A 21,202-nucleotide genomic window follows, 5' to 3' on the forward strand; every position below is an offset into this window, starting at 1 on the left:
GGGGCACTTTGTCGAAAGCTTTGCCAAAGTCGAGATATATTATGTTCACAGCATTCCCACAGTCTACGAGGGAGGTTACCCGATCAAATTGGAGCCCAAGTTTTCCTTTTCCCCTTGCCTCCATTTCCCTTTTTCCTTTCACATGTCTCTTTTTAGACAGTAAGCCTGCAAACAGGAACTCTCTCATGTTTTTATTCACTATGCAGAAGCTGCAATCCCTTTTTGGCAGAGGAGAGGGATAAAAATGCTTTAAATAAATGAATGAAAGTATTCAGGCTAAACTGATTTGTGTACAACTGGGTTTGTGGTATCTGATAATTGAAAAGCCTTTTCCACTCTCCCACAAAATAATTATTTATTTTATTGTATTATTCTTAATATACATATTATGTTTCCAGTGAAGAAATGCACATTCTTCTTTATATATATATATATATATATATATATATATATATATATATATATATATATATATATATAGTTTAACTAATAACCTTATATTTTCTTCTTCCTCTTCACCATCTTCATTTACTTAAACCCAAATTCCGGGATAAGGACAAACATATTCATTCTTTTGCTTCCTTAAAATCTTGAGATACTAATACATTATTAGTTGCTTGATAGGCTCAAAAGATGACAAAGATTATTGCACAACACTGCGATAATGGTTAATAAATTATAGCTGCTCCTTGGAGCCTCTGATGATAGCATTAAAAACATTCTTCTTCTTTTATTTTCTTAGAGTGGGTTTTATTCATCACAACCAACACACACGAGGTGGCCAGCATCAGTAGTCTGCTCTGTCCATATATCCTGATGTAAAATTATTAGTGCATTATCGTGGAGCAGTGGCTCACAATTCTCTTTTTTCATAGCTCAATAAAGTGATTGGAACCCAGCCTCCTCCCCAAGAATGAAAGCAAGAAGGAGCTTGATCCTTGCATACACCTAATGGCGAGGGATTGGCCTAAGAAAAAAACCAGCAGTCGAAGGAGCCAACTGAGAAAGGAAAATCTAAACATGGAGCTTTTCTCTTTTCTTTTACTCAGGCCAAAGATCCATCCCTGCATGCAGGGGAGCTTTTAGTAAGCGCTTTGTGCAAGCGACTAATATGAAGAAAATTAAACAATATCCAAACGTTCTCTTCTGTGTGATAATACACAAACCTTTGCATAGGGCCAGCTCCAGATTTGAGGGGCCCCTCAACAATGAGTAACTCCCTCCTATATTGGAGAGCCCCAACTTAGCTGGCAGCAGCATCATGGGACCCATTTTGGAAATCAAAATGGTGTTCCTCACTAGGGGCCATCACCTTAAGTTCCCCTAATGCCCCAGAGCGATGTAATGTCTGGGGCAGTATGGAACATTTCAAATATCAGCCTGCAGATTCAGCTGCCTGGTGCAGAGGACCCAAAGCAGGTATCAATGCTGGGGGGCCCTGCTGGGGTATGGTCATCCCAGCAGCTGCCTGAGGGTGTCAGGTGCTAATGCTGGGTCTGCTGTTGCAGAGCCTCTATGCCCAGTTTAGCTAGCTAGACTTGTCCACTTGCATATGGAATTTCGTGAGTGGGAAGAGGACAGGAGAGAAGATTATGATAAGATCAGTGTACTCCATGCAATGGTTGCTCCAGGGGCTGGGCTGTAAAGAGATGGGCCAACACGGAGGAATTGCAGCAGGCCCAGGTCCATGTATGTCAGTCTGCTACATCCAACATCATCACCTTACCCCATATATGCCCACTTGACCACTTTGATCTGTGGAACTGGCACTGCTAAGGTTCCACATAGTATTAGTTCTGGACTTGCAAGAAACAGTTTTAGTGTGGCAGCTCCCACACTTTGGAACTCCCTTACTATTGACAACAGGCCAGCGCCTTTTGTTTAGGCACAGAGAAGCTGACATATAGAAGCTGGCATGTATTTTCATGCGTTTTTAGCTTAACTGTTGATTTAATTGCATTGTGAATGTTTTTAAATGCCTGTTTTTACTTTGCCTTTTATTTAACATTTCTGTTTACAATCAAGTGGTATATATGTTTTGCTGCATAAATAAATAAATAAAACCTCAGGAGGTTGTTTTAAAAACATATGGTGGAAATAGTGCACACTAGTGAAATGGAGAGACAAAGACTGCTTAGGAAAGCCATGTTGCACGCTCTTCAGGTTGTTCTGTCCTCTTGAATATCCTGTGGCAGGGGCAGGCAATGTGGTGCCCTCCGGATGTTGTTGGACTCTAATTCCCATCAGCCTCAGCCTCAGTCTATGCAGTCAGCAAAGCTACAGGGGCAGGGTTGGCTTCAAGACACAGCTGTGCGAGAGCTCTGTCCTTGATCTGTTGGGTGTGGTCCAGTAAAAAAAAAAGCTGGCCAGAGACACAGAGAGGGTCATGAAATGGGCTCTACTTGGCAGTTGAAAAGAAGTTCACGATGACACCAAGAACAGTCCCTCTCCCAATTTAGCGGGCCAAAGGCCACTTCTAGAAAAACAGCTCTGACTGCTAGAGGTTCTTTAAGAGAATTTTCAGAGTGGTAGAATCAGGACATCTATGCTCACCTCTAATGGGAATTCATTGCAATTTTAGAAGTACTGAATAGAAAGAGTTAAACTTCCTACAGGTATTGTGGGAACAGGACACAGCTGAATTCCCATACATAAGAACCATGCGGCTTTCCATCATGTAGAGAAACTCTGAGGCTGCATGCAGATTAGGAAGATGGGGAGGTGGGTGATACAGTCATGGTGCTGGACTAATCCTCCCCACGGCAGACTTGATGTTCTGATCACCACCAGAGGAAATTAGAAGCACAAGTGCAGTTCAAACAGATCGGGTTATTCTGGAGCTGAGCAAAGACAAAAGCAGTAAAATAAATCAATGACAGAGGCAGAAGGGCAAAAGACAAATGAAGTTCAAATTCCTCCTTGTTTATTTGAATGTTTGGACCATTTTCCACTTGATTTATGCATTTGCTTCCATATATTTTTCATTTTTTATTTATTTTGGAGATAATTGGATTTCAAAGCTTTGCAGCCAGACACTGTAATTGATCTCTTAAAAGATGGATTTGTTGGTGAGCTGGGCACAAGCCTGGTAACCAGAAAGGGATAGACACAGATATATAAATAGAGACACACAAATGGATATATACTCGAGTGGCACAAAAAATAGTTTTAGAGAGAGCTACATTGAACTTGTCAAGGGTTATCAATACCTTGGCACAGTCATTAACCAAAATGGAGGCAATAGTCAAGAAATCAGAAGAAGGCTAGGACTGGGGAGGGCATCTATGAGAGAACTAGAAAAGGACCTCAAATGCAAAAATGTATCACTGAACACTAAAGTCAGGATCATTCAGACCATGGTATTCCCGATTTCTATGTATGGATGTGAAAATTGGACAGCGAAAAAAGTGGACACGAGAAAAATCAACTTATTTGAAATGTGGTGTTGGAGGAGAGCTTTGCAGATACCATGGACTGTGAAAAAGACAAATAATTGGGTGTTAGAACAAATTAAACCAGAACTATCACTAGAAGCTAAAATGATGAAACTGAGGTTATCATACTTTGGACACATAATGAGAAGACATTTCATTAGAAAAGACAATAATGCTGGGAAAAACAGAAGGAAGCAGGAAAAAAGGAAGACCAAACAAGAGATGGGTTGATTCCATAAAGGAAGCCACGCACCTGAACTTACAAGATTTGAACAGAGTGGTTTATAACAGATGCTACTGGAGGTTGCTGATTCATAGGGTTGCCTTAAGTTGTAATCAACCTGAAGGCACATAACAACAACAAAACAGGCTTTCACATCGGCAGTTGCCAAGGCGTGGAGCTAGAACTATCATATAGACAACTTTTCTCTTCTATACTGACTTCAGATGATGTACAATTCTGGGTATTCAGTTGGTGATGTTCAAGGTATCATGTATAGCTGTGCTTCATAAACTGCAAAAAGTAGGTAAAAATAGAGGTGGAGGCACACTGGTGTTTTCACTTTCTGCTGCTTGTAATCATGTAAAACAGGGGACATGGTTGTGCATCTCCCCACATGTGAGTGCTTAGGCTCCATCTGTGTGTGAAGCTCATACAACTCTCAATCGGCACTAATCCCCTTTTTGGCATATTGTAGCAGACAGTTTAACAAAGAATCATGAGTGCAATGGCATATTTACATTTCCTCCTCTCTTGAAAAATGAAAAGCCACCCATACTTATGCTTCCCAATGCTCTAGATGCTTTTTAGAATGTAGAAGCTACCATATCTCCTTCCGTAGGGCACTATATGTCGCCAACCTGAATTTTACTGTCTTCTCATAAAGAAGGAGTCTTGGGCCAATCAGATTTCCCAGTTATAAGGAACAACCTTATATCACATGAGCTATGCATATGTAGGGCCCTTTCTGGTAAATGCTGTGCACACAACCATCTAGGGGCATGGTTAGTAGGTACACTGGCCAGGGCCAGCTCCAGGCATGCGGGGGCCCATGGGCATCAGCTTGCCCTGGCCCCCTGGTGGGTGTGCACATGCACGCATACGTGTGCATGTATGCCTCCCCATGCGCCCCCCATGGCCCCCCTACCTGTCTAGTCTTTACCATTGCCCTTAATGAAGATGGTGGCCACGGTTTCCCTAAGGGGAGTGAAGCCTCCGCCGCCATCTTTGTTGATGGCCAGTGCCCAACTTAGCCGCCCTTTAGAACCAGCCCTGACACTGGCAATTGGGATGTGGCCAGCAAGCACAATGCTACACCCTCTCCCACACATTCAACATGAGGATGAAGAAGAGGGGTGTGTTATTTGAAAGCCACTACTATTTCCTCTGCACTAGGGAGGGGCAAGAAATTTGATTCAGATCACATTTCAAGTCAAATCTATCAAATTTGCACTTTCCAAAAAACATGAGAATCAAAACACAGCCATCCTTCGAAATTCACACTTATTTGAATTTTGCAATGCAGTTTGCCAACCAAACATTTACAAAAATGCATATGTTAGGGGAAAATGTACATAAAAATAAATATATGAGTGAAAATAGTATACACAAATGCATTATATGACAGAAAATAGCTTGCAAAAATGTACACATTAGTCAAAACTTCCTACAAACGTGTTTATTAGGAAAAATTGACATTAACATTTTCATGAGGATTTTTGCAGAAATTGTTGCAGAAATATGGAGAAGTGAATTTAAGACTGGAAAAATGAGAAACTGAGAGAACTGAAACTGACAGATCTTTCCATCCCTACTCTGCGCAACATGCATCACATTGACAAGGTCCTTATTTTAGTAAGCAGGATGTTTTCCACACACTTTCCTCTACCCCATGAATGTGGAACCTCTGGCCCTCCATATGTTGCTGGACTACAGCTCCCACCATCCCTGAATATTGGCCATGCTAGCTGTGGCTGCTGGGATGGAGTTGGGAGTCCAACAACTTCTGGAGGGCCACACATTTCCCATTCCAACTCTACTCAATTCTCAAAGCAAGGTGCGACAGAGTGGAATGTCATCCCATTTCTTTCCAGGTGGATCTATAATCATCGCACTTCCTCCAGGCGGACATAATTGCAGCTACATTAAAGGAACATCATAGGAACATAGGAAGCTGCCTTACCCTGAATCAGACCATTAGCAATGGCTCTCTGGGATTTCAGGCAGGGAACATTCCCAGTCCTACCTGGAGATGCTGGGAACTGAACCTGGGACCCTCTACATGTATACAGTTGAGCTACAGTTCTTCCCTTCCCTTCATTTTTTGTTGTTGTTCTATTTCGGGTACTGCTTCTACCGGATTCACCAAATGTACAAATCAACACAGAAGAGGGACACCACACACAGCAGCATCCACAGCTGATTCATAAAATCAGGATGCTTGACTAAGACACTTAGGGTAGCTACTTTTGCAACAGTGAAAAAGAGAAAATGCATCACCAAAACCAGGACACAGATTTGTTTGAAAGGTGCATATGCCAATATAGATTCAAATGTGGAAATGATTATTATAACTTAAATAGTAATACAATACAACTAGCGGAAAGACTGTGACCAGGTGGCCTGTGTGCCTGCTGAGCCTGGTGTCCAAGCGTTCATTGTTGATGGGCAACTTCAAGGCCCCTCCTGCTCTCCCTTCTTAGCGTTCTTTAAACCAGACATGGATTCAACAGCCCTTCAGATAAATCACTCCTTCAAATAGAGGACTAACCTTTGTATGGTGGAACACATGGCCATCCTAGAGATATTATATATGCTGTTCTGTTTTCAAGGGGATTTGTTGAATGGACAGCATAAGTTATATCTTTCTGTTTTCTCTTTGTTTCCTGTAGCAGATGTGCAGCACAATCTTATGTACGCTTGTAAGTAAGTCCCACTGTGTCAGTGGGGCTTCCTCCCTATCTAGTAATTGTGTTTAGGATTGCAGCCATAATCTAATGTGGATGGTGGCCAATGAGACTTTATTTGCATTACAGCTGGAGTTAGACTAGTTTCTGGAAACATGCCTTCTGATTCCCATAGCTTCTTGTGTTGGGTTGTTCATAATGCACGCAGTGTCACCACATTGGCATCCAGAGTCATGAATCAAGCATACAAAGCGCCAAACTTTTATTTAAAAAACCCCAAAAGATTTAAAAGCATAATAAATGGTTTTGCCATCTGCCAGAGGAGCCTTTAAGAATTCAAGTTTTCAGACTAATCTCCATAGAAGGGTTTGTGAACTTTATTCTAATGTAAGAGGAGAGTCTGACAGAATCACAGCGCTCCAAGGCTTGGACTTTGACAGCCACAAGACTCATAACAATGCCATAGTTTTTGGCAGCAGCTCTGGTGAAGGGATGTCTTTTCTGGAATGCCAGTTAACTTAGGCACAAATGAAATGCAATGGAGGCAGCTCTTTATTTATTTATTTGATTTATATCCCACCCTTCCTCCCAGCAGGAGCCCAGGGCAGCAAACAGAAATGCTAAAAACACTTGAAAACATCGTAAAAAGACCTTAAAATACATTAAAAAACAACAAAAACATTTTTTTTAAAGCTTTAAAAACATCTTTTTTTAAAAAAGGGTTAAAACATATTATTAAAGAAAACATATTAAAAGCAATTCTAACACAGACGCAGACTGGGATAGGTCTCAATTTAAAAGGCATGTTGAAAGAGGAAAGTCTTCAAACGGCGCTGAAAAGATAGCAGAGATGGTGCCTGCCTAAAATTTAAGGGGAGGGAATTCCACAGGGTAGGTGCCGCCACACTAAAGGTCCGTTTCCTATATTGTGCAGAACGAACCTCCTGATAAGATGGTATCTGCAGGAGGCCTTCACCTGCAGAGCACAGTGACCGACTGGGTATATAAGGGGTAAGACGGTCTTTCAGGTATCCTGGTCCCGAGCTGCATAGGGCTTTGTACACCAAAACTAGAACCTTGAATTTGGCCCGGTAGCAAATGGGCAGCCACTACAATTCGATCAGCAGCAGGGTGACATGTTGGCAATACCCTGCCCCAGTGAGGAGTCTCACCACTGCATTTTGCACCAGCTGCAGCTTCCGGACCAATCTCAAGGGCAGCCCCACATAGAGCGCATTACAGTAATCCAGCCTGGAGGTTACCAGTGTGTAGACAACAGTGGTCAGGCTATCCTGGTCCAGAAACGGCCACAGCTGTCTTATCAGCTGAAGCTGGTAAAAGGCACTCCTAGCCACGGAGGTCACCTGGGCCTCTAGCAACAAAGATGTATCCAGGAGCACCCCCAGACTACGGACCTGCTCTTTCAGAGGGAGTACGACCCCATCCAAAGCAGACAACTGACCAATTATCCAAACTCAGGAACCAGCAACCAACAGAGCCTCCATCTTGCTAGGATTCAGACTCAGTTTACTGGCCCTCATCCAGCCCACCACCGAGTCCAGGCAGTGGTCCAGGGCTTGCACAGCCTCTCCCGATTCAAATGTTACAGAGAAATAGAGCTGGGTATCGTCAACATACTGCTGACACCTCACCCCAAATCTTCTGATGACTGCTCCCAAGGGCTTCATATAGATGTTAAACAGCATGGGGGACAAGATGGTACCCTGCGGCACCCCACAGCACAACTGCCAGGGGACCAAAAGACAATCACCCATTGCTATTCTCTGAGAGCGACCCTGGAGATAGGATCAGAACCACTGTAAAACAGTTCCTCCAATACCCAGCTCACCAAGTCGGCCCAGAAGGATACCATGGTCAATGGTAACAAAAGCCGTTGAGAGATCAAGTAAGAACAACAGGGTCGCACTCCCCTGTCCTTCTCCCGATAAAGGTCATCCATCAGAGCAGCCAAGGCCAATCCAGTCCCATAACCAGGCCTGAACCCAGACTGGATGGGTCAAGATAATCTGTTTCATCCAGGAGTACTTGCAATTGCTGCGCCAGAACCCTCTCAATCACCTTCTCTAAAAAGGGGGTATTTGCAACCAGTCGGTAGTTGTCACAAACCAATGGGTCCAGAGTGGGCTTTTTCAGGAGTGGTCGGATCATGGCCTCTTTCAAGGTGGCTGGAACCACTCCCTCCCACAATGATGCATTGACCACACCCTGGATCCACTCGGTCAAACTCCCTTGGCAAGCTTTACTAAGCCAAGAAGGGCAAGGGTCGAGAGGACACGTTGCTGGCCGCATCATTGCAAACACCTTGTCTACGTCATCAGGTCGCATCAACTGAAACCATTCCCAAGAAGTTGCAGCAGACGTTGCACTGGACACCTCATTGGGGATTATAGTAGATGTAGAGGGGGCATCAAGACTGCTATGGAGGCAAGCAACTTTACCCTCAAAGTGCCTTGCAAACAATTCACAGTGGGCCTCCGAAGGGTCTAAAACTCCATTGCCCATTTAAACTCTTGTTTAAACCAGGTCTCCAGTTCCAAGCATTTATACAGCGGGTGGGGGGGGGAGGGAGGTCTGATGTAAAGAAGAAAAGGAGTGCATGGATGTGGGAGAGCTGAACCTTTTCTCCTTTCACACCTTACCTGCCTGCAATCCATTACCCCAAGTGCTTTCCCCCCCAGTTGGAACAGAGTGGTAGAGAAGAGTTTGAGCCGAGAGATGAAGGGGGAAGATTCAACAACTCTTCCCCACATGGGCTCTTAAACTGGACTTCCAAGCCTCATTTTATACATAACAGGAGAAGACCCAGGTTTAAGCAAACTGAAATGCTTCCGTCATCTCTAGTTTCAGCCTTAGGACTGCTCCACTCGTTACAGTAAAATGGTGTATGTGTATACAAGCTAAAATGTAATGTATGAACAGGTCAAACTGTCCTGTATTACACAGGTACTCTTTCTCAGGGAACTGAGATTCGTCCCTGGCCCTGAATGCTTATACACTCAAAGACAAACATAGATGTACTGCTGTGTAAAGTGGGAAATGGCCAATAGTAGTTGCCAAACTAAAGCTGCAATCTTAAGGCATTGGGAAGGAGGTGGGTGCAAAACCAATTAAAATGAGCTGACATATATTTCTCCTGGGCTTGGGGGCATGTCAGAGGATCACAAAGGCAATGGATCCTTCATATTCCAAGCCTTTTCCCAGTCCTCTACCAACATGCCCCCAACACATCTGCATTTTGGACCTTTTTGTTTCACAGGAGCATTGGAGCAGGTTCTCAGGTCAACAGTGCCATTGCCATTGCCTTGATTAGCCATTTACAAGAGCTGTGTAACACATCCGAGGTACATGTACCAATCCATAGTTCATAACTCAGGAGCTCTTTGCCAAAATGCCAGTGGAGTATTGTACTTTCATTCCCATTAACCATCCATTCCCCAATATAGCAAAAACAAGGGGTGATGAGGCAAAACAGTGATCATCCAGCTTTTATAAATTCCAGACATAGTGGGATATTTTATGGGTATTATCAAAAGACATTTCCATAGCCCTAATGCATATCTTTCTACATTCATCACATTGTTCCTGCTCAGGATAACTTGGGCCCTCTGAGGGGCTGAGAATTACCCAACAGAAATCATTGCAAATACAGGCCTCTCCTGCCTCCTCCCCAAAGATATATTTCCTCTTTGCATCAAAGTTCATCCTGGGAAGAAAAAGAGAAAGGCAGGCCACTGTTTCCACAGCCTAACACACAAAGGATTTTCTGGTCTTCACTAGGCCCTTACATCTGTTTTGTGTTTGATGGTGGCAGTGGGGACTTCGATCAGGAAACAGAAGGACTCTTGTTTCCACCAGACAGGATCTCTTGTTGATCTCTGGCCAGCCCCAGAAATCAATCTTTGTCCCTGACATCAGAGGTGCCTCATCAGCCTCCTGGTCCAGCTATAGTATCCTCCTAATTGGTATTCAATTGCACCACCTCCCTTCATAAAATGAACCTCTTCTCGATTCAGGGAGTTGAGCCAGGTTTTGTTTTACATTCATGTGTCTCATGTTCCCACGTCTGGGGAAGAACTAACAGGCATAGCTTTAGATACCTTCTTAAGTCCCTAACCATTACCAGGGCACTGTTCTGCCCTGTGGAAAAGGTGAGATCCCGTGGCAGGGCTATCATCACTTCCAAAGTCCTGTCATCTCACAGCAGCCAGGATGGGAGGTGGCTGTTTCTTATCTTTTATTCTGACCATTTTTCTTTTCTTCTTTTGATCAATGGGAGGGAAATAAATACACCAGCTCCAGGGCTTGCATAGTTGAGGTTTCTGGGGCTGCAGAACAAGGGCAATTAGGATCTTGCAGATTCTTGGTCACTCCCAACATCCCATTTTTTGGTTCCCACCACTGATGGAACACCACCAGTGGGATATCTACACCCACAGAGCATTCTGTGGGCTTATCAGAGGACATCTCATTAGCAGGCTTCCTTCTTTGCAGGTGGAATGGCACCTATCCCACATTCTAGGGCATCTCAGCTAACCTTTGGCTACCTTTAGAATTGCTCCCTAAGTGGGGCCAAACAAATCAAGGAGACATTCTCATGTGGTGAGTGAACAAGAATACAAATATTGTATGGTTTGTTTCAAACAGTGGAGGCCTGTTCAAATTTGGCTTCAACGTATAGCCAAACATAGACTGAGAGCTCATGACTCACAGAAATGTGTGAGGCCCTCCTTCTGAAGTTTTCCTAACCTACCTAAATTGTTGACTATCCCCCAGCAACATTCTTACCAAACATTTGCTAGAGAGCTAGTCCTTCTGAATTCACTTCACATTTTGCTGATGACATCATATGTATAATTCCCCTGGGAGAATGTTGTTGATCACATCAAAAACATATGCCTTCGACTCTCTCAAAATTCATACAGAGCAAATCCCTCCAAATTCACCCCAAATTTCTCTTTTGGTGAAATTCATTGGCACTGCTGATGATGACATCTGGTTTGGGATACAAACAGTGCTACAGGGAATTGGTGAGAGCACACAGCCTTCTAAACCAAGGGGGTGGTCAGACAGCACTTTCGCAAAGTAAGTCCATCTCAACACAGATTCAGGCATCCAACAGAGAGCAACAATGAACGAAACACCAAAGCTGTTACAGTTCACAGGTCAACCACATAACAAAAGCTCTGAAGCATCACTTCTGGCTCTTTAGCTATTTACCTAAGTAAGGTTCCTTCCCATCACTCAGTTCTGCATTTCAGTCCCAGTAGGGGGTTGAATGTCTCCACCCAGTGCCCATCAGTATGTGAATTGAGGAGGAAAGACTATACCTCATCACTTCTGCCGAATTGGCTTCCTAATTGATGCTGCACATTTTAACAAGCAATCATGAAGAATTCTGGTAGGGGGAGAAAAAAAGGTGGTGGTGGTGGGAAATGGGCACCTTCAGTGTTCAGGCAGTTAACTGTAATTCGCCTGGTTTCTGAGATGTAATTATCTCGCAATCTCAAAGCAAACACCCTGGAGGGAGCAGCACACTTAAAGACAATGTGGTATTAAAAATAAATTATTAGAATGATGCCCACTTGCTGCTACTTCAGAATCTGTCCGTATTTCCCTTTCTTATTTGGGCATCTGCGTTCCGCTGCCATGACGTGTCTAGCCCACCTGTCTGGTGAGGTGCAGCATTTTTCTTTTTTAGTTATATGATCCAGAAGGAGGAGGTGGGGAAGGGAGAGAACATATCCCTGCTGCACACTATGTACTGCTGTTCTGCTTTGTCACACTGCAATTAGGAAACCACTACATTTGTGAAGGAATTTAATTCTTACCGGCTATTTAATAGATCACACTTGACTAAGTGTTTGAGGTGTTTGAAAACAAATGGGTTGTAAGAACATGATGCAGACAGATCTCCCAAATGCTCACCATATTTTCAACAGCCACTTGCATGAGGACACCCAGGGCATAGCAAGTGCTTAATTACTAGGGAAAGAGGTGTAGGGTCTTAAGCCTGGGCTCCTACTGGGAGAATGGGCAGGATATACTGTAAATCTAATAAATAAAATAAGAAAATACATAAATAAGCCTGCCTAGAAATACTGCCCTCTGTTTGGAGAGCCCTTCCTGAGGTGTGGGAACTCTCTGAAAGGACTTGGTGACGAGAGAAATGTACTCTGGACCTTTTGAGGGGCATGAGTTGTTTATTTTTCCTTCTCATAATATTGAGAAAGGGTGCTGGCAACATTTAAGCCCAGCATTATTGCCAACTCTGGATAAATGGAGATCTGTTTCTTGCACTACATTTGGCAAAAGTATTTGCTCTGCCAGCGCTTTGGGTAGGTGCAAATGGAATGCATTCCTACATCCTCCTTAGTATCTGGTTTTCTGTGTCCAGTGAGTCATCTTCCTTTTATATATACTGACCTCACTTCCTCAGTGTATGGGCTGCCAGATCAGCAATAGGGAAGACTGTTTTGTCTGATACAATCTGCAAGGTGCGGGATGGGGTGGCAGACAGTACTGAATGGCAGCTGAGGGGGAGGTGGGCCTCATATCCTTACTAAAGGAAGTCACAAGGCCACATCCCACTTTGATTGCTACTATCGCCACACTATCAGCAGCAGTGTCCAAATCTGACATCAGTATGCTGGCTATTCACATCTGTGCACCTGCATGGCGCTAACAGAAGTTCTTCCTGCTTCTTCCACCTCATAGCTTCCTCCAGCCTCCTCTCTCACCTGGTCCAAGACATTTTGCTGCGTATGGAAAAAGAGAAGATGGCGCCTCTTCCCAACCCATGGACAAAAGCAGAGCAGACTGGCAGCTGAATCTTATTTCAACACTGGCAATGGAGCAGTGTCCTTCACTGCACCTGAGGGCAGCAGGCTAGGTTAGGGATGCAGGGTTGATTACATGGTACACCCAGCTTTGTCCATTCAGTCCCCCTTTCATCATCTGCTGACTGAGTTGGCTACCTCACTGCCTAATGCTAGGGCTGGCCCTGGCTGTGGCTTAGTCACACTCAAGTACCGCCTCTTAACCCATGCTCTGCCAGCTGCTTTGGTGGCTTTAAAGCATGGGTGGGGAACCAATGGCTCTCCAAATGTTGCTGGACTCCAGCTCCAATCCTCCCTAACCATTGGCCATATTGGTTGGGGTTGATGGAACTTGAGTCCAACATCATCTGGAGGACCACATATTCCCCATCTTGAAGAGTACTTTGGGTTACAACTTGCTCAATCTTTACATACAATCCTGCACCTTCCTGGGTATCTGTACAAAATGAAGGATATTTATATGAAATATGGGGGGGGTATGAGCCTACTCAAGAACTCCCATCCCCGTACTGAACATCAGGAGCAGCCCCTAGCTATTCTTCCTTTACCAGTGTGTAATTAATATACATTTTTTGATTGGAAGCTAGACTACTAACACAACAGACGTTATAGCAGCTTTAACTGCTGCAGCGCCTCTTAGGTCAACCTCATAATTCTTCATACAGCAGGAAGCAACTGCATCGCCTCCCTTTCTTCCTCTCCTCCTCATATCTAGTCACTCACAGGATGCACAGAGCAAATCTGGAGAGCCCATTAAAAGCCACTCATCTGGAAAATAGTCTCTGGGCCTTGTGCTCACACCGGGGTCTTAGCTGCTGAGATGAATTTGACAGAAGCAGCGGCAGCATGTCCATGGGGAAGAGACGTGGTTGTTAATGGCTTCACAGATAGACCACGTGGCAGTTTTCATAAAGTGATTAATAATTAACATGCCGAGCCCATTCAGATTGGTTGAGGCTATAGATCAGAATCTCCTTCTCAAAGGAATTGTAGCATAAAAGAAAATGAAAATGAAAACGGCAATATTGGCCATTGGAAAAAAAAAATCCAAACAGCAGCCATAGCACAATACCTTTATTAAAATGAACTTTAAAAAGTCGCAGAGTAGTAAGGAAGCTCTCAAGTTCACCAGAACTTTGAATGTTTCTGGATGGGGGGGTGTGGAGAGGGAAATGTGTTGCTGGGCATAATGAAAAACCCCACTCTGCCATTTTTAATTGCCTTAAGACGGAATGTAGGAAGGGTTTGGTTGGCTGGTTTCTTGCAGACTTCATTATATTAGATCACAGGGTAGGGAAGATGTTGTTGGACTACTATTCCCATCATCATTGCTCATCACCATTGACCATGCTGGATAGGGCTGATGGGAGTTGATGTCCAACAACATCTGGGGAGCTGCAGGCTCCCCATTCCTGTTTTAGACCATGCTTGGGCTTGAGCAAACAGATCCCAAGTTGCAGCAAGGCAGGAAAGAGCAAGAGCTGCTCTTTGTTTGAAAATATAAAAACCACCAGTTGTTCAGATCTGTTTCCAGCACTAATCAGAGCACAAGGGTCCCACATAAGACAGAGAGCAGCAGTAAAAGGAAATATTGTAGACCTTTTATTGGCACAGCTGAAGATTAATTGTAGGTGATGCATCAGATGTACAGCCAATAGAAGCCAAACTGGGCATTGCCTAGTGGTTCAAAGACATCTTGTTTTCCTTATTAGACAAAGTCCTATGCCCAGGCAGTAGGATGGGGAACCTTTTTAATAGGGTTATGCTCCGTGTTTGGCCCAGGCCCAGGCCTGAGCCGAATCAGGTCTCCTCAGAGGCATTTAGATCTTGGCTGAGTCCGGTTCAGACAGCCATGGATTGCTATGGGTCAAGTTGGATGACCCAGAGAAATCTGTGTCTATCAGGGGGCAGGACATAGGGCAGGAAGAAGAGGCAGGCAAAGTGGAAAACCTTCACAGAAATCCAAGACCTACCTCAGTCCCCTGGCTGTGTCTTCCAGGAGAAGGTAGGCCTAGCTTCCTGCCTGCCTGTCTGCTGCCTCCCCACCCCACACCCCCAGCAGGATCAAACCTTCCACAATTCTGCATGATAAGCAGCCCCATAGCCAGCCTTCCTTGTTAGATGGGGCAGCCACATTTCTAGATGGGGCATTGGGAGAGAGGAGCATAGCACCAGCCAATCCCCCCCTGATGGAGAGGATATGGGGGCTGGGGAAGGGAAAGTCAGTGATCTTCCCCATCACTCCTCCTCCATTCAGAAAGTGTGTTAACTTACATGAATGAAATTTAATTGGTTGAACTGTCTCACCCTTTTTGAGGTCCCCAGGAATACCAGACTCAAAAGCTTGCCTTTGCCTATAGCTACAGTCCCTGTTCACCTGTGGTCTGTCCCTGTGTTCTGATTCTTTATGAACTGAACTACTTTGGTAATGACAATGAACTCCTGAGTTTGGCTTTGATGCTGCATTAGGTATCTCAGTTTTAGATTCCACATGAAAAACAAACTTGTCCATGCTCCAAGTTTACGGAAGGGCAAAAAGAAAATAAATAGTGCAGAGTGTGTTTGTTAAATGCTCCTTGAGAGCATGACCAGCACCAGGCATGACTGGGCCCTTGGGCACTAGCCTGCCCCAGCCCACAGCGCCTGCCTGTGTGTCCCACCTACCTCATCTTCTGTTGTGTCACATGAATGACATGCATGCATAGCGTGCATGCCAGCCATTCACCAACAGGGTGGCGGGGCATTAGCCCCTAAGGGAAGCCCTCGCCGCCATGTGTATTGATGGCAAGCATGTGCACACAGCATTCTCAGGGACAGGAAAGATAGGTGGGGCATGCAGGCAAGCTTATTGAAGTCCACACTGTCTGTTTTGGAGGGCTGCCTGGGAGCTCCCTCTCTGTGATCCGTGGCAGGGTTGGGACCAGATGCTGCCACGGATCACAGAATGGGAGCGCTATCCTCCCACCCTAAGGAGGGGCCTTTCAGGGACCCCTCTGGACCACAGGGGCCCTCAGCCAGGGCCCAGCCTTGCTTGAGAGTCTCTCCTTCTAGTCTAGCTCCTGACCTTTAGATTTTTCTTCCTGTTAGACAATCAAGGGGAACCATTTTAACTGGCTGCTGTATAAAGGATGAACTAAACAGTTGGAAACTAACTGTAGAAATCAATCGGATTTTTTTTTTACTAGTTGCTGGGTTGATTTTTCTGTCCACAAGCCCTGAAAATGCCTCATGCTGAGCTGCACATACTGGGGAAATTAGGCTTGAGTTACAGCCTAGGTGGTCAGTCAGCCAGCAAGCTAACTGTAGCATACACAGTAATATTTCTGTTCCTCTAGGGCTATTTTCATCCTTGGGCATCTAGTAATCAAGAAAAAGAAGAAAACATAGCCAGTTGTGAGTATAGTGAGTGCTTTAAGAGTAAAGGGTAGCCATTTTCTTCAGATCATTTTATCTCTTTATTTCACCCTTTAGCAATAAGCACCCAATCCTGCTCTGATCATTATAACTGCAGAATAAACAGACTCTTCCTTTTTACTGCAGGTAAACAAACATGCTTCTTTATCGTTGGCTGGGTAGACAGCACAACTGAAAATGAAAAGCAGAGCAAAAGAAAGTCCAAAGGATGGAGTCTAACTCTAGTTCATAATGCAAAGTTCTAATATTTAACTCTTCAAGGGTCATGTTCCTATACAGGCTGCTTTTTTGGAATCACTTAAGTAATTATAGATTGTGATAGTGAAAAATCCACCCTCAGTCAGGGACCGTCTTGAGTGAACAGGCTTTTGGGGGCTCTTCCAGATGAGGCTTTTGTTCTGCACATGCCCTGCCTTGTTCACCGAATTTTTCAGAGGGTCCTATTCTTGAACTGCTGCTGTTCCTAAAACAAGTTGTCATTCTTTAAATGGAAATTTTCATTGTCTGTCATATCACAAATTAAAAAGAAGACAATTTTCCCCAAAAATCCTGTGGAGGGGCAAAGCATAGCTCTGGGGGTTCAGCACCCCCATTTGCCCACCTCTGGCTATAGGCCTGATGGTAAGGGGAATGCCACGCAAGTGACTTTCCTTTAGGAAATGCTCAGCATCACTGGTGCAGAATCGCTCCCCACTGATCAGCTGTTCAGCGGAGGGGTTGATTCTGCATGGTGTGGGTGATGCTCCACATACAGCTTTCCTGTACGAAAGTCATTTGCAGAGCATCAGCAGCGCAGGGTTGCCCTCTCTGCTGACCAGCTGTTTATTTATTTATTTATTTATTTATTTATTATTTGATTTATATCCCGCCCTTCCAACCAGTAGGATCCTAGGGCAGCAACAGGCGGCTGTTCAACCGGAGATGGCGATTCTGCAGGGTGCTGCAATGCCTCACCCCGATCAATGCCTCAGTGAGGCATTGATTGGGGGGGAGGCATTGCAGCACCCTACAGAATTGACCCCCGTCTTGGTTGTGATGCAAGGTCTCCTTTCACTGCCCCTCTCCCTGCTACATGTTTAATTAGGGTTTTAAAACCCTAATAAAACAGTAGCCCTGCCCCCAAACATATTAGGGAGCAAATCTGAGGCGGAGCAGGGGTGGTGGTCCTGAGGTCCTACCTAATTTATACTTCCTGAAACAATTTGCAAACCAAACTGCAGCTAACCTTTGAAAAGCTTCTCAGAATTTTATGGTGCAGTTCTCCAACAACAACAAGTGTAGAAAAGTGCACACTGTGATAAAGTGTGCATTAATATGCCTTCATTCATGAAAACACAAAAATGCCTTATATTCAGAAACATTGCTTGCAAAAATGTGTAGGAGTCATTTGCACAATTTTTTTGTGAGGCCTTTTTTATAAAAAAAAATCACAAACTGACACAAAAATGCAATGAACTGAAATTAAGGTATGAAATATGAGAAACAGAGAAACCAAAACTGAAATATTTGTTTATCACTACTTATAAGCAACCTTGCAGGGGCCACATACCAGTGGTGGTTGGGGCCAGATAAAAAACTGGGTGCAGCAATAGATGTGACTTACCTTTGTACAGTAGGCTACATTCCAGCCAAGCAACAGTCAGAGGCATCTAACCACACACACACACACACACTCTTCTCTGTCCTCCATTCAGGAAAGAGGCATGATCACAGTTCAAGAGCACATTACAGTCAGGCATAAGTACTGGAGGAAAGTACAGAACAGAGCTGGTGAAAAGTGCAGCTTGGGCAGGGGGCATGGCTCATACAGAGTCCCAAGGGCCAGATAGATGCCTGGAAGGACACATTCAGACCCCAACTTAGAGGTTTCCACCTCTGCAGTAGAAGGTCACCTGCCTCCAGTTCCAGTGTTCACCACTAGGGTTGTAAGCCACTTATAGAACCCAACCTGCCAGTTTGATCAATGATCTAAGACTATACACAAGGTATAAGCAAAGCATCCCAATGTTCCTTGTTTGTGTAGGCACAGATGACTATCTCATGAAAAAACAAACAGCCCTTGGTTAAGAACTTCTTAATTATATCAGCAAGGCCATAGTATGCAGCAACAGCTGCTAATGCTATCTTTCAGCCCTTTTCTGGACCCTCAGATGCATTGTTCCATCTCTAGACTGTTTTTACACCAATCCTGTCTCCAGTCTCCTTCACCTCAGCAGCTTCTTCCTTTCTTGCATGAGTACCCTCACTATGGGTCCAGCTGATGCAGGGGGAACAATATGCCGTTGTGGAGAGCAAGGAGAGTCAGAATGAATGTGTATGTAAGCCCTCCCAAAAGCGGGCCTACAGCCGGCAACTCTGAACAACCCCATCAATTCTGCTAATGACCAGGATAATGATAGCATTCTTGTTAGTAACTGTGGAGATAACAAGGCAAACGCTAGTCTCAATTATTGTAAAATGTGCAGAAGGCAATTTAGAATAATAAATGTTTAGAATGTTAGGATTAAAAAAAAAAAGGCGCCTGCTGTCATTAGCTGGCTCTCCATCTAGAGTGCAAAAGGGTCCTCTGGTGAAATTGGTGTAGAAGAGACCTAGAGTGCCTTGCTTCCTGATTTACTAGCACTATCTCTCCATGTTGAACAGAGTTAATGAGGACCTTCCTGCTCTCTAGGTTATGGAGCAGCATTAAATGTTACCAAAGGATCCCCCAGAACACAGAACATTCTCCTCCACTGGATGTTTCTAAAGTCTGTCCAAGTTACTGACTCTTGTCTTACAACAACCCAGCCATAAATCACACTCTGTCAGAATATCTAAAAAGGCTGGTTTGAATTCTTTCAGTACTTGCACAGCGGCTCCCTCTACACCCTATATTTAATGACCATTGTTTTTATTTTATGAGTATCATACTGATCCATAATTAGAGTATTTTGAGGACATGTCCAAATGACAATCTTGAAAGGGGGCAGGTTTCATCCAGTGCTTCCATCCTATAGTGCTGCTTCCCCATCTGGCCCCGCACATTTACCGTGTATGCCATGATAAATGTGGAGCCAACAAAGGTCAAGTTGTCCATAGTATAAAACAGTAGTGCTATAATACTGAAGAAAATATATCTGCATTACAAGTACCTACTTCACTAACTTACCATACTCACAGGGAATAAGGGAGACATAGTGTCTGTAAAACATGGGTCTAAACATGTGGCTGAATTAGGCAGGAAGGAAGTGGTGAAACTCTGAAGTGACAGAATGGTCTTTTTTGCTTCAGACTTCAGGCAAGGGTCATATTTTCATCCTCCTATGTTTAAACAATTCCTTGTAATTATAAAACTACCACTGCAGACAACTGAGCTAGAACCTTTCTTCATGTTGTGTTAGTTTTCTAGTTTTCTTTCTACTGCATTTTTTAAACATAGGGGACCATTCAGATCTGGTGTCAAGTACCTGCAGTGTGAAATGGTATCCTCCACACATCTTCCTTGGGGCTCTAACCCCTCCTTCCGCTGCATGTAAAGGCCAGCAAGAGGGAGAAGGCGATACACTTGAAATGTGTCCAGACGAGGGCAACAAAGATGGTGAGGAGCCTGGAGACCAAATCCTATGAGGAAAAGTCAAAGGAGTAGGGTGTCTTTAACCAGAATAAGAGTGATAGGTATGTTCAAATATTTCAAAGACTGTCACACAGGTGATGCAGCACATTTATTTTCTGTTGCTCCAGGGGAAAAGACAAGAACCAGCAGGTTCAAGTTCCAAGAAAGGGAATTTCAATTAAATTGCAATTGCAATTAAACATTAGGAAGGATGTCCTGGGAGCTGTTTGATGGTGAAACAGACGGCCTTGGAACATAGTGATTTCTCCTTCATTGTCCTTAGGCAGAGATGCTGTAGCAGCCATTTCCTGCAACAGCAGGGGATTGAACTAGATAACCTTCAGAGCTTGGAAAAGTTACTTTTTTGAACTACAACTCCCATCAGCCCCAGCCAGCATGGCCACTGGATTGGGTTGATGGGAGTTGTCATTCAAAAATGTAACTTTTCCAAGCTCTGATAATCTTTGAGATATCTTCCAGCTGTATGATTCCAGTATTCTAACATATTCATGAGCAGATCCCAACATTCCAGTTGGCCAAGAAACAGGAGTCAACTCCAGTGATTCGCTATAAAAAAACAGTTATTTTCTTTAGTGCTTTTAAAATATTATTCATTTAAATTATTTATATCCTGCCTTCCTCCCTGAGAACTGGCCTCCAAAGCAGCTGACAATAAATGAAAACTGATATATGGCAAAATGGAAATGGACTGCCTTCAAGTTGATCCTGACTTATGGCAACCCTATGAATAGGGTGTTCATGGTAAGTGGTATTCAGAGGGGATTTACCATTGCCTCCCTCTGAGGCTAGTCCTCCCCAGCTGGCTACGGCCTGCTCAGCTTGCCACAGCTGCACAAGCCAGCCCCTTCCTTGTCCGCAACTGCCAGCTGGGGGGAAACTGAGCTCCTTGGGACTATGCAGCTTGCCCACAGCTGCACAGGTGGCAGGGCACATAAACCCTGAGCCTGTGGGGTTGATCTTTAGCTGGCGCTTGACAC

General features: G+C 44.2%; 1 long non-coding RNA gene across 1 annotated transcript in view; it reads right to left on the reverse strand.

The window, feature by feature from the left end:
• Nucleotides 1-517: 517 nt before the first annotated feature.
• The window catches only part of LOC133388464 (uncharacterized), a 37,728-nt gene continuing 17,043 nt past the window's right edge, over nt 518-21,202 (reverse strand). Inside the window, exons 2-3 of the long non-coding RNA XR_009763819.1 lie at nt 20,059-20,212; nt 518-2,840 (exon numbers count right to left, since the gene is read on the reverse strand). This is a non-coding gene — a long non-coding RNA (uncharacterized LOC133388464). The remainder of the gene's footprint in view (nt 2,841-20,058; nt 20,213-21,202) is intronic.

This window comes from Rhineura floridana, chromosome 7 (assembly GCF_030035675.1).
Source record: "Rhineura floridana isolate rRhiFlo1 chromosome 7, rRhiFlo1.hap2, whole genome shotgun sequence".
Taxonomy (NCBI): Eukaryota; Metazoa; Chordata; class Lepidosauria; order Squamata; family Rhineuridae; genus Rhineura; species Rhineura floridana.